At 45.4% G+C, this 13,119-nt stretch overlaps 1 protein-coding gene across 3 annotated transcripts in view; it reads right to left on the bottom strand.

Annotated features, from left to right (window-relative positions):
• Window positions 1-12,493, bottom strand: part of DAAM1 (dishevelled associated activator of morphogenesis 1) — a 155,598-nt gene extending 143,105 nt beyond the window's left edge. The window contains exon 1 of one of the 3 annotated variants that reach the window (XM_028505472.2): window positions 12,352-12,493. The gene's annotated coding sequence lies outside the window, so the exon portion shown is untranslated. The remainder of the gene's footprint in view (window positions 1-12,351) is intronic. The other 2 variants (XM_036010486.1, XM_028505473.2) reach the window with 2 other exon arrangements.
• Between the last annotated feature and the right edge of the window lie 626 nt (window positions 12,494-13,119).

The following is a 13,119-nucleotide window of genomic DNA, read 5'->3' as shown; positions in this document are numbered from 1 at the left end:
TATCTACAAACTGTGTAACCATTACCCCTAATTTTAGAATATTTTCATTGCCCTATAAAGAAGCCCTGTAAGACTTTTTAATTTGTCATTCTTTCTTTAATACTATGTCAAACTAACAAATTTTTCTCTAGCACTAGAAAGCATTGACCATCTGGGACACAAAATCAGCATTTAGACATGAAAGAAACTGAAGGGCCCTGACTGGTGTAGCTCAGTGGATTGAGTGCTGGCCTGCGAACCAAAAGGTTGCTGGTTCGATTCCCAGTCAGGCACTTGCCTGGGCTGTGGGCCAGGTCCCCAGTTGGGGGCATGTGAGAGACAACTGATCAATGTATCTCTCGCACATCATTGTTTCTCTCCCTTTCTTTCTTCCTCCCTTCTCTTCTCTCTAAAAATGAATAAATAAAATCTGTTTAAAACTGATAGAAGATTTGCTGTGTAGGGATAACAAACACTAGAAAAGTGTGATTTCCGATTGTAGAGTATTGCGTCCTACAACTAATGCTGTGAATATTCCTTTGAAAACACAAACATGATCCAAAAAAGCAAAACATGAAACGACTTGCCAGTGGAAGCAACTGAGTCTTTCACTGGGGAGACTCTTTGCCTATTGCACAATGTAGTTTGTTTGTTTCTGAAGCTGACAACAGAGCATGATCTGAGCTTTAGTTAAGTAAAACAGGAGTTCTAGATTCCAAAGGAAAAGACCTGGGATTTAAAACAGCATTCTGAAACGTTCATGCTCAACATTTAAACATTTTTTGACATGCTAAAATGAATGATGTTTTAAAATGTTGCTTCCATGGTTTATGAGATAGTCCATAAAATGACCAGTATAATATTTTCCCCCAAAACTTACTCATTCCCTTGCCTCTGCTATGCTTGATAGAAATCTGGATCTAAAATTCTAAGCAAAATCCAAGTGAAAGGAGCCATTTTATTCTATTTCCCATATTTGGCAGTTACAACGCTAGGGCTCTGTTCAAGAGGGAAATTTTCAAGAGATAAAACTACCCCATGTTTACAATGCCAGGGAGAAGAGTGTGATGGGAAACTCCCTGAGTTAAACTTAACTGCGAAATATTGAGATCCTTCCTAGAGAATTTGGATTTTTCTAGAATAGAAGCTAGTAAGAGAGCACTGACCACTACTGTCCCACCTACTTCCTCTCCAGGGCCCTCATGGTGTTTGTCATTTGGGACAGGGTGGTCTGCTTCCTTAGCTTTGAAACAATAGGTTAATATACAAATTGAATCCTCTCAGGGAAGCATCTTGGAAAAAAGATCACTTCCACAAGCTTTTCAGTAAAGCCTGAAAAATATAATACAGCTTCCAGATTATTAGAAGCATCAGGTTCCATGTATCAGATAACACACAATATACCACAGGTAAATGACCAATCTCTTTTCACAAATGCAAAATCCTAGAAACGTTAAAGAAAAAATTCAAGCCAAAGTGGAGGTAAAATTTTTAAAAACAAAACATTTAACGAGGCAACCATCTGGGCCCAGCACACATGTGCGACTACAGCCACACTTCCCACAGGCAGCATCCTTGCTTGCTCTTCCCACCAGCTCCCAGTCCTGGCTAAATATCAGAATTACCTGCGGAGCTCCAGGTATCCTGGAGGTTGGGCCCAAACCACAGATCTACTGAATCAAAACCCTTAGGCATCTCCTTTTAAAACTCACAACGAACGAACGTGCACACCCAGGATATAGAACAGACACAGCCTTCGGGCAGAGGCACCCACAATCCCTTCAGAGGTCCCACCTCTCCCTCTGAGAAGCGACTCCGGTTTACCTTTTAACCGAAACCCTGTGCTTCCCCAGGTGTTATCTTTGCATGAGTTCCTCAGGAACTGAGCTTGGGTTGGTTAATTGAAACTTCACAACATTCTCCGTTTGGACCCAGAAAATCTTATCAATGTTTTCTGAGAGGCAAGGCAAGTTTGAGTGTTGCCAAAGCCCAAGTTTTGGAGTTTTAAAGACTTGCTTGTGTTAAGGGTGAGAAAAAAAAGGAATGTCACTCTGTTAATCCTTTTCAGAGCTCTTCCCACACTGCTGATTTAAGATAAGCTGTCATTTTTAAAGGCTGCAGGCTCTTTTTTCTTTTTTTAAACATTTTGGCCTTTGGCAATAATGACAGAGATGACCTTTCCTTTCCCCAAAGCTTCATCTTCCTTACCCACAGATAACATTACGGATCCACCAACACGGGCCACGGGCTTCAAAGCTGTTTACCCACTAGCCCTGGTGGGCTTGCCCTGACCCAGCATCAGTGTCTCACAGAGTCCCCTGTTGTGACCAAGGACATGTCCTGAAAATGTGGCTGGCCTCCCAGGCAGTGGTCATGGAAGAATGGAGAAGTGACCCCAAACGGCCTAATCCACTGACCTTTACTTTGCTCTAACCAACTGCCCAAATAAATAAAAACAGCAGGGTAGCTGGGCTTCCCAGATGAAGTCCAATTTATCCCTAAATATCCAAGCTTGGTCCAGTGTTTAAAGTTCTCGGACCATCCAAAATCTGTCAACTGGCTCTCAACTGAGGCTGATTTTGCCCCCTCCCCGGGGGGCATTTGGCAATGTCTGGGTATGTTTGGTTGTGACAGCTGGGGGAAACGTTGCTACTGGCATCTAGTGGGCAGAGGCCAAGGATGCCGCTGGACATGTACAGTGCACAGCGCAGCCCCGCACAGCAGAGGGCTATCCAGTCTAAAATGTCCACGGTGCTGAGGTTGCAAGATCCTGGGGTGGGTCATCTGCCAGGCCCTCTGCTGGATAAATGTTTGAAGAGACTCCCATCACAACTTAATGTGGCTTAAAACAAGGACCACAAACCCAAATGCCTTTGAGGGCCAAGGAGCTAGAGAAATATCACGCAAACAGAGGGGCTGTGTATGAGCACTATGGTGGGGTGAGGTCTGCGACAAATCCGCGCGTACATGCTCGCTAAGATCGCTCCGGTTTTAAGAATAACACTGTGCTGGCCAAAGAAAACATGATGGCTGGATGCATCCATTCTGTGTACCACCGGTGGTCAAACTCTGGTTTAAAGAGAATTACCAACTTAAGCGGCACTAGACGATCCCTCAAACACACTGTCCGGCCTCCTCACACGGACCTTTCCAAGCGCCAGCACTGGACAAGGTGACTGGAAGCGGTTCCGTCAAGGAGAACACACTACAGATCAGGCCTGGAGCGCTTAGCTCCAGCCAAGAACAGGGTCTCAGGTACACTGTGCTGAGAACCGTGGCCAACTATTCTCCATTCTAGGGAAATCCAGTGGATAGTACGCCAACATTACACAATGCCACATGAGTGAAGTCATTATTTTAAGGTGCTGCCTTTCTCATAAAATTTTAGAATTTTCACATCGTTTCACAGATGAGGAAACAGAGGCCCAGGATGTTAAAGGAACTGCCAAGATTACCCAAACCTGAACCTAAAATCAACTGGTGGTGTTTCTTTGTCCTTGGAACAATTGCAAAGCAGCAACCAAAGGCAAAGGGATTTCATTCAAGGTGTCAAACATTTGTGACTAAACTTTCTACCAACATAAATAAGTTATATGTTCAATTCTAACCTACTCAGCATCATTCTCTTTCCTCATCAGAAAAGTCATTGACATGTTTGCCCCAAGTCAGTGTTTTAAGATCTCTTATCCACATAATGGAAACATTTAAAGCAAGTTAAATCTCTCCGGCCCTCCTTTTTATCGGGCGGTAGGGAGGAAAGCCCAGTCAGCAGAACACAAGAAGGAAGCGCCATCCGAGTCTCCCCGCGCGCACACTTTCTGCTGGAGGAATTCCTGGCCCGAAGAGACAGTATAAACAAAGACAATCCAGTGGGAAACAAGTGATAAGATAAGTGAAACCCAGTAACTCCCTCCGTCCTCCCTTCCACTGACTTCCCCCAACTTGTTCCATCAGAAAAACAACCTGAGTGCTGGAGAACTAAAATGTAAACCTTCCCCTCTCTGTGCTACACAGCTCCCCACCTGTTAGGTTAAAGGGAAAGATGTGTTTCTCTGGAAGGTCAGAGACTGTGGCTCCCCTTACATGGAACCTGGAAGCCGGGGGACAGCAGTCTTCCTGTCTTGGGGGCGCCAAGAGAGCCGCAGCTCACTGGCCCTCCAGACTCACGTTACAATGCAGGGGCTGTAGTAGGAAAAGATGGAGTATGGAAGAAAGGAAGCTTCAGTCATAGCCTGAAAAGAAACTGGGTTAAACTAAAAATAGCATATATTTTTTAACATTTTAAATCAATCTCTTAGCAGAAAATGTCGCAGGCAAGGCAGTTTCTTGCTATGGTTCCTGGAACTTCTGTCGTTGCAAGTGTCACCTTCTCACAGAATGTCAAGCTCTAAATGTCCAAGTGGGTCTCGGAGGTTTTCCAGTCCCATCCAATCCCTATTCTTGATTTAAAAAACAAAAATATAATAACAGGCCATTCATTTAACCTTCCGAAAACACGATGCAACTTCAGCCATCAGTTTCAGCTCTCAACTCCAGCACCCTGACTTTTCATTCCACACCCTGACTTTTAGTCTGAATGACCACTGAGTGCTGGCTGATGGCGGCGGGGGGTGGAGGGGGGGGTGGCGGGGGGCGACTACCTCCAATGCAACCATGACTGCCACATACAAACAGAATAGGAAACAAATGTTTTTGTCATTTCTTTTGCCACCATCATCCTAAATCAACTACTAATGAGGTAACTGCAAATGCATTTAAACAAAAATAAATGACCTTGGATAGAACCATAGGACATTTTCTATATCCACAATCTCACCAACTACCAAGAAGAAAGTAGAGAATGCAAAAAGATCCTTCAATGGTTAAATCTGTCCTTTTCATTTTCTTTAACTTTTTACAATAAGTTTAGTAATACATTCTCGGGATTTAGGAGGGCCCCAAGTCTAACCCTATCATAGAACTTCAGATTCTAACTTAACTTGTCTCTAGACATGTCACTGCTTGGTCTTACCAAGTCTCTAAGAAACAAATACAGATTTACGCCTAGACACACAGGAACAGTCTGACTCACCCCGTGAGCGACGTTGACCACCACCCCTCACTCTTCTTCTTCTAGAGTACGCATCTGCAAAAGCTTTATGAAAGGAGAGTAAAGCCCACAAGTGGCACCCAAACACCCCCTAACGACCTCAGGCATAACCCAAGAAAGGGAAAAGAAACATGGGGCTTCGACAAAGTTTTAGGAAGGGTCCCCTAGTCCTGATCCATTCTTCCAGGTGAATACCTGTCAGACGCAGGTAGTTCCTTGGCAAACTGCTGGCACAGCCTTGCCTCTCAATCCACGGAGTCTGAAAAGAATAAGACCTACATCGGTTCATTTTATCATCTGGCACCATTGTTTGATGCTAGTGGTGACGGCTATTGCACTGATATATCCACATTGTCCTGTCCACTCTCTTTTGTAGCCAAGAGCATGGTGAGTTAAAGAAAAAAAAAGTTGACTAGGATTACAGGTGCAGTTTGTGGCTCCAAAACAAGTCAAACTAAGCCATGCCCTTGACCTGAATTTTACGTCACTAACAAACAGAGCTTAGCCAACAAGCCAGAATAGAAGAATCCATCTCAAAACCAAAAGATGGACATCTGTCTTGCCCACACAATCCCCAATGCTCGGATCTGGGCTATCTTCTCTTGGAAGTCTAAATTCAGAAAGTCCATCAGATGGGCAACATTTGTCAATGTCACAGATTTTTTTTTTAAATGAAAAGGACAAAGACCCATTTAATAGGTGACCCTAATAGTGTACCTGGCAGAAACACAGGCAACCTTCAATTTCAATCCTGGTGCAATATATAGAACAGAATGAGCTGAGGTTGTCACTGAAGGTGCATGACATACTTAGGAAGTGTAACAAGATGAATGGAAAAATAAAAAAGCTTCTGAAATTAATGTCTGGTGAATGAATGTTATGTTTGAGTAGCCGGATGACTAACAAGTCTTTTGTTGTTATTTTCCTTCCCTTGCAATATGCTGTTAGAGCATAACTTTCCTATTATTTCCCCGAATGACAGTTTTTTAGTGAATCGTCTTCATTAAATATTGCCAAAGTGATATAATATCCAGTTTTACGCCAAAAGGAAAAGATCTATTGTAAGTCAGGAAATTGCACCAGCTACATTGGAAACTGAACTTGCTTCCCTAGTTTTCCACACTTGATTCACAATAGTGACTATGTTTTAAAAGAATTGCAATTGTGTATTTGGCACCAAATTTGCTCCACCGCAAAAATAAATAAAAGTCCTTCTGAGGCGGGAGAAAAAAAAGTTTAGTTTAATATCTAAAGATACCCAATATTAGATTACGTGGTTGACTACTGCTGAAGTTTTCAGTATTTTCTCTTCAAAATAGCGTTTACAATTTATGTTCAAAGACAACAGGGAAGAAGGAAGCTAAGAAGTTATGGGAGTCTTAACTCACTAGGCAGGCTCTGTGGCCCTTTTCTGGATAAGAAGGGCTTTCTTCAGATAAGGGATTCAACCTACTGAAAAGTTATCTCCATTAATAAATAGGTCTAATGCTGGACAGGCTCCAAGTAGATTTGGAACATAAGCATTTCCATTTTCAAATAACATGCTTATCATACACACAGCAAACAGAAGGGAGTTAAAAGTTTTCTCATTCAAATAAGCAAATGCAACATTTTTAACTTCATGCAACATTTTCTCCAGAAAATCAGACTACATACAAGATATCACTCAATGTAGAAGCATTTTTATTCTCAATCAACCCAGCATTTATTGACCTAGCACTGTTTAGAATTAAGAGATGTGAAGGAAGTTGTGGTTCCCCCAACTTGACGGAGCAAAAAGAATATGTTGGAAAACTAGAGGCAAGACCAGAGTGTAGGGTACAAAGAACTATGCTGCCTGGGTGCCCCACCTGGTCTGCTACCTACCAGCAGTGTGGCCTGAGCTAGGAAAAGTTCCCTAACTTCCTCAAGCCTGTTTCCTCACCTGTAAAATGGGGATAATGGTACCTACTTCATACAGTTGCTGTGAGAGGGCAATGGTTAAGCTCACGTGAAGTATTAGGAAGGGCTTGGCACAAAGTAAGCACCTCACATACCTTAACTATTGGTTATCACATTAGCTGTAAGTGTTAAGCTTTGTGGTCAGCCTAAAGGCCCTAAGGAGGAAGGAGCAGAGGCGGGTGGTGAAAGCTGAAGGCTAGTCAGGGAAGGCTCCCTGGAAGCTGTGGCACTCCAGCTGAATCTGAAAGCACAAGGAGAATTTAGGCACTCAGAAGAGTGCACACCCCAGCTGAGGGGAGCCATTACTGCAGAAATTCACAGACAGAGGTGAAAAACCAGGCATGCTTAATCATCAACAAGGACAATAAGCTCGCCATGGCTGCTGAGGGTGTATTTGGCAACCTCAGTTTAACGGAGGGAAGGGGCTCTGTATGCCCATTGCAGTGCTTCCAGGGTTGCCCCTGAACTCACTTTTGGACATGTATGCTATGAATGTAAACTCGCTGTGAAATGCTCAGTTCTCTGTTCCCTGGATACCAGAAGATAAAAAGGTACTTTTTTTTTTTTTTTTTTTTTTTTGCTACAGAAATAGTCTGCTAGTCGAGTGGAATGTAGGTCACCAAAATCAACTTGCATCTCATCTTCATCTGTCCGTCTTTCAGTGGGAGTGCCTTGGAGGAAGTTGGGTGAAGGTGGGGAGAGAGAGATCTATCCTTCAGTTCTAATCTCTATCAGCAGCTCTCAGCCATCCTGCTGAGACTGTGCACCTGCTAAGTGAATGTAACTTCAAGAGAAGTATCCTCAGCCCTGGCCTGGCCTGCCCCACCCTGCCCTGCCAACAGACAGAAACTGCCCTCCTTACCTATTTCTTAAATGTTACCTGTGCTATCAATTGCCTCCAAACTGAGTTCTTGGGAAAACCACTAAGAACTGCTGTGAGTGTTTAAAATATATATTCATTTAGAGGTTTTCCTCAATTACCAAGTTAGAAATTGTAATGTTAAAATAAGTGACAGTAGTTCACACTGTCTATTCAAAGAAAAAATCACAAATAAAATAGAAATTTGTTTTTCATTTTGACTGGTGCCCCCTCTAGAAATTAAACAAGGTGGCTAACATAACTTGGCAAAATCGCTTTGTTTCCTGCAACATAAGGGACAGACTTTTAACACTTGGAAATACCAGGGGCATGACATGAAGCCGGGGGGGCGGGGAGGGGGTGTCCCACAGAAGTTACAAGCTCTGTGATTAGCTCCTGAATCAAACACCTGAAGTTCTCAGTGGTACCAAGCTCTGTTGGAAAAGCTCACTTCCCCTGATCCAACAGCTATAACTTTTTAAGGGATTTCACAGAACTCAAGATTCTCAAGCCAAAGCCACTCTTTATACCATCCTCCAAACATTTACAAAATGAAACACTCTCAATCTTAACTATATTTTGTTGGTAAACACCTGATTTGTTCTAATGACCATGCTACCACCAACAAAAGCAGCCTTCTAAACAAAGTAGCTCACATAAAACCACATGCAGACACAACACACACGTTCGTAACAGCCAGAGCGTGTCCACAAAGCAAGCAAGCCAGAATTCAAATTCCTTGGCACCTACTCACTGAGCTCCTGTAAGCACCACCCAAGGACATAACCCACCACACCCTCTTCGCCATCACACCTCCTCACTAATTCATACTTCTGAAAACCCACAGAACCCGACTCACCACATGGTAGCAGAATGTTGCAAATACTGGACAAATGTCTCCCACCCTGTTCCTCCCTCAGGTCAGCCCAGAACAAACTGATCCTGCTGAGAACTACCCCATCCCAAAGAGAGCACTATTGTCGGGCTTTGCTACCCAAAGGGTGCCCCGGGAGCCATTGGTGGCCTGGCAAAAGCTCCTAAGTATCTTTGTCTTAGTCTCTGTGTTCTCCTGTCATTCACCTCCTGGGAATGTTGTCTGGGCCAAGGATAGTACAATGGAGAGAAATCTAGAAATGTCTGGTCTGGGGTAATAAGAATTGTATTAAAAATCACAGGGGCCTTGGCCAGGTAGCTCAGTTGGTTAGAACACAGCCCTGATGCACCAACATTGCAGGTTCGATCTCCGATCAGGGCACTTACAAGTATCAACCAATGAATGCATAAGTAGGTGGAACAACAAATCAATGTCTCTCTCCTCTCATTTTCTCTCTCTCTCTCTCTTTCCCTCTCTCCCTCCCTCCCCTCTCTTCCTCTTTCTCTCCAAAATTAATAAATAAAAACTTTTCAAAAAGAATTATAGGGGGAAAATTCTGTATGGGTGAATGTATTCCAAAAGCAAATAATTACAAAATATGTCTATTTCAAACACATAGAAGGGCCTTTTATACTTCAAGTCACAGGTGACACAGGAGTTTTAGTTTATGCTGAGATGAAACGGCTTGACAGAAAGCTAAGAGGAATGTTACAACTGATGACAGAACTATCCGTGGAAAGAATACAGATCTTGGATCTCCCATCATGGCTCTACTACTCGATATTGATTCAGCGAATATTTGTTAAGTACTACATGGACAAGCACTGATTTAAATGCCGGAGAGGCAGGGATAGACAAGACAAAGACCCTGCTCTCAAAGACCTTGGAGGAGTGGTGAAAACTCCATACATGGGAATTGGTGTCAGAATTATAGGGAGACAGGAAGTAAACAGATAAAAGAGATTTTTGTTTCAGCTGATAATCTAGGACAAAAACAGAGAGAGTAAGTGACAACTTCTGATTTCTGTTTCCTCGTGGGGAAATATCTACCTATTTAAAAGGAGTCAATGAATGTCAGCCACCTGGCACATAGCACCCCCAAGCACTGACCTACTCACAAAGGCACGCGTATAGATGTTCACAGATACACACACACCCCCTTAACAGCAATATCTGGGATAACACACCTTGGTATGAAATGAGAGCAGAAGAGAAACAAAATACTTGTGTAATCAATTATACTTAATGCAACTAAGTTGCAAATAACTGCGTTCAAAAGAGGCAAAATCTAAACAATTAATTCTAACATAAAAGAACAAATAGAAGTCAATATACTGAAATAGTAGTAGTAGTAGAAATAATATAAATAGTAACATGTCTTGCCTTGCCCACTTTGAAGGCTTGCCATGAATAGCAAGGTTATTTTGCCATACACATGAGGCTCAGAGATATTAACCCAACACCACAGTGTTAGAAGCTGCATTTAAACTCTCATTTCAGATTTCTTTGAGAAAAACAAAAGACAATGACCAAGTCCTTCTTAAAGTCACAAAATTTTATACCTAGAATCAACTTTAGGAAACCCTCTGTACTATTCTCCCCACACCAACCATGACTGAGGTCCCCAGACAAGGGATTAACCCCACAGTGGGGTAGCCAGTAGTGCCAGAGGCAGCCTAGGGCCCACAGCAGGCTTCCTAGATCCCAGGCCAGCTTGCTTCACTCTCAAGAACCTGAATCCTCTGGGCAGGCTTTTAGATTTTATCAGAACCACAAAGGATAGCAGTGACTTCCAGAATTCAATTTCCATTATTACTTGTCCATAAAAACTTCCAGTGAGTTGTACCTAAGTCAAATTGAGGACCTTTACTGGTGGCCAGGGAGCTCTCTTCCAGTAGAACAGAGGGCTCCCTCGTGGGGAAGGTGCCTCCAACACTATAATACACGGTACTAGGAAAATGAAGTAACTAGCCTGAAAGGAGAAAAGATATCTTTCAATTGTAATTTTCAGATATGCCTCAGGAAAAAGGCTCCAAACAATTACTTCTGGGAAGGGAAGTGAAAAGGCAGGCATGGGCACTCTGGGAGGAAAAGGGGCTAAGAACTGTGTCCAATCCATTTACACGAAAATGGAGAGAACCCCAGGGCTGTGAAACCGGTGAGGAGGAAAGAGCAGCTGGGCCCAGGGCAAGCATTTGACCACTCTCACTGGCCACTCCCTCCCAGCTGCCCGCAGAGCCACATCGAATTGAAACAGCAGTGAGAGCAGTTAAGATTCCGACGGCAGGAGTCGCCATGGCAACGGGATTCATCTTGCAGACAAACTCTGATTCGATTCAATTCACTAGGTCCTTCTCGAGCCTCAAGAAACTACCAGTTTAATGACAGCAAAACGGTCACGGGTGGCATTTTCTCTTGATGCTCATCTGCGGGTGGAGATGGGCAGCGGGGCAAAAGGGGGCGTGATTGGGAGAAATGGAACGTGGGTTATCTATTCCTGGACACAGAAAACCAGGCTGTGAGCAAGTTGAACACAGCCCTTAGCAGGGTTTGATCAACGAGTGAGTAAGCTAAAGAACAAGGGTGCTAGAACGGGAAAGGAAATCCTCCCGTTTTCAGAGGACTTTATAGAGTTCTTGGGCCTCGCACTTTTCTCCCATCGAAGGTCAAGCACATCACAAGCAGCTGAGTTTTCGGCACCAGCTGGGAAAACCCGGTCACCGAGCCCTCCTGCCCCACAGCGAGCCTTACCAGTAGATTATTCAACACCTCCACTGCTTTACCACCTCCCACCCCAGAGCTGCGGGCAGACGCTTCACTCCAGCTCAGGTGCTCTTTGTCGAGGGAGCAATCAGTACAGGATGGACCAAGATGCGCCCTCCCCGGAGAGACCAGGGGCAGGAAGGCTCTGCTGCGCCTGGAACCCGGTCCGCAGGCGGCGCAGCGTCCCTCTCCGCAGTCGCCAACACCCCTTGCTCCTTCCACAGCGCGGGTTCCCCCTCTCTCTTTTGAAACCTTTAGCTTACAACTTTGCCTGAATTACAGTTGTCCCATCCCTTTCGAGTAAGTGAAGGTGCCAGGCGTGGTGGGGATTCTTCTCAGACTTCCTCCTTCCCTGTCGCCACCTCTGAATCCACCAAGCCTCAAGATTTTCCCTGGGAGCCTCCCCAGCCAGCAGTTTTCAACAGCAGCATTGCCCGCAGCGCGCAGCCGAGGCCACGACCCCCAGCGCCCTAGCCCCCGAGTGACTGCAGCAAGGTGGCTGTACCTGGTACCCTGCCGGCATCCGAGCTACTCTGAAAGAAAAGAGGGAGGGACCCTTATCCTCGGGGGCGCCTTCCTCTGTGCTCGCCTCGCTTTGCGCCGTGCTTGCAGCCATTTTCCCAAATCCAGCTTGGCAGCCGGGAGCTCTCTAGGTCCTGTTCCCACCCAGACCCAACCTGAAGGACGAGTTTAATATTTACCCACTGGTCTGAGAGCTCCAGGGAGGCAGCTGGAAGGCGCGCCGCGAAACGAGCGCCGGCCCGAAAAAGCGCACCCACCCCCACGCCACCGCGCGGTGCCACTTAATGAATGAGTGAGGCGACGGAGACGGCACATCGCCCTTACCTGAGCAGCCCCTGCATGCTGGAAAGGCGGCTCTGCGCTCCGGGTACAATGGGATCCGGTTAAACAGTTTCCTTCACAGCCACCGCTCGTAGGTTACCAACTCGCAGGTGACATCACCCTCTCCTCCGCTGATAGGATACGATGTGGCGCCCACTGCGCATGGGTTTTCCTTATTGGGCCCGCAGACTCCTGAGAGTTGTAGTCCCAATTTCACAAGCAGAGCCTGGGTGGCTACGCTACTGGGGTTAGCAGAAACTACACTTCCCGACGCATTTCCCGGCCTCTATGTCTCCGCCCCCTAGTCCCGCCCCCATCAGGACCCGCCCCCTCCCCGCCCTCGAGCCTTGCAGTGTTAGCGGTGGTCGTTTAGAAGCTAAGCTGTGGACAGCTCGGGCGAGAATGGGGGGGCACCCTGCGGTCGTGCTCTTTGACTTGACCTGCACTCGGTGGGTGGGGGTTCTGAGGGCCCGAAAGGGTCCGGGGCTAGTGCACACCGACCAGGCAGCTCTGACCAGCCCTGCGCTGTTGGCCCCAGCTGGAAACAGAAGATAAAGCCTTTCACTGCCTTTCCTATGTGTAGCAACTAATTAATTGGACGCACGGGTTTCTGGGTTAAATGCAGTCCAGGAATTCCCCCACGTCCCCGAGGATGAAGCGAAGCCCACCTTGAAGGAGAGAAATAAATCCCCGTGTGCCCCACTCGGTATAATTTACCTTTCTGTCTCTCCTTCTCCCATTTAACGGAGTTCGCGGGGAACAGCTTAGTTG

Source organism: Phyllostomus discolor, chromosome 1, assembly GCF_004126475.2.
Source record: "Phyllostomus discolor isolate MPI-MPIP mPhyDis1 chromosome 1, mPhyDis1.pri.v3, whole genome shotgun sequence".
In the NCBI taxonomy this organism is placed as follows: domain Eukaryota; kingdom Metazoa; phylum Chordata; class Mammalia; order Chiroptera; family Phyllostomidae; genus Phyllostomus; species Phyllostomus discolor.
This window is presented reverse-complemented; position numbering and strand designations above follow the sequence as displayed.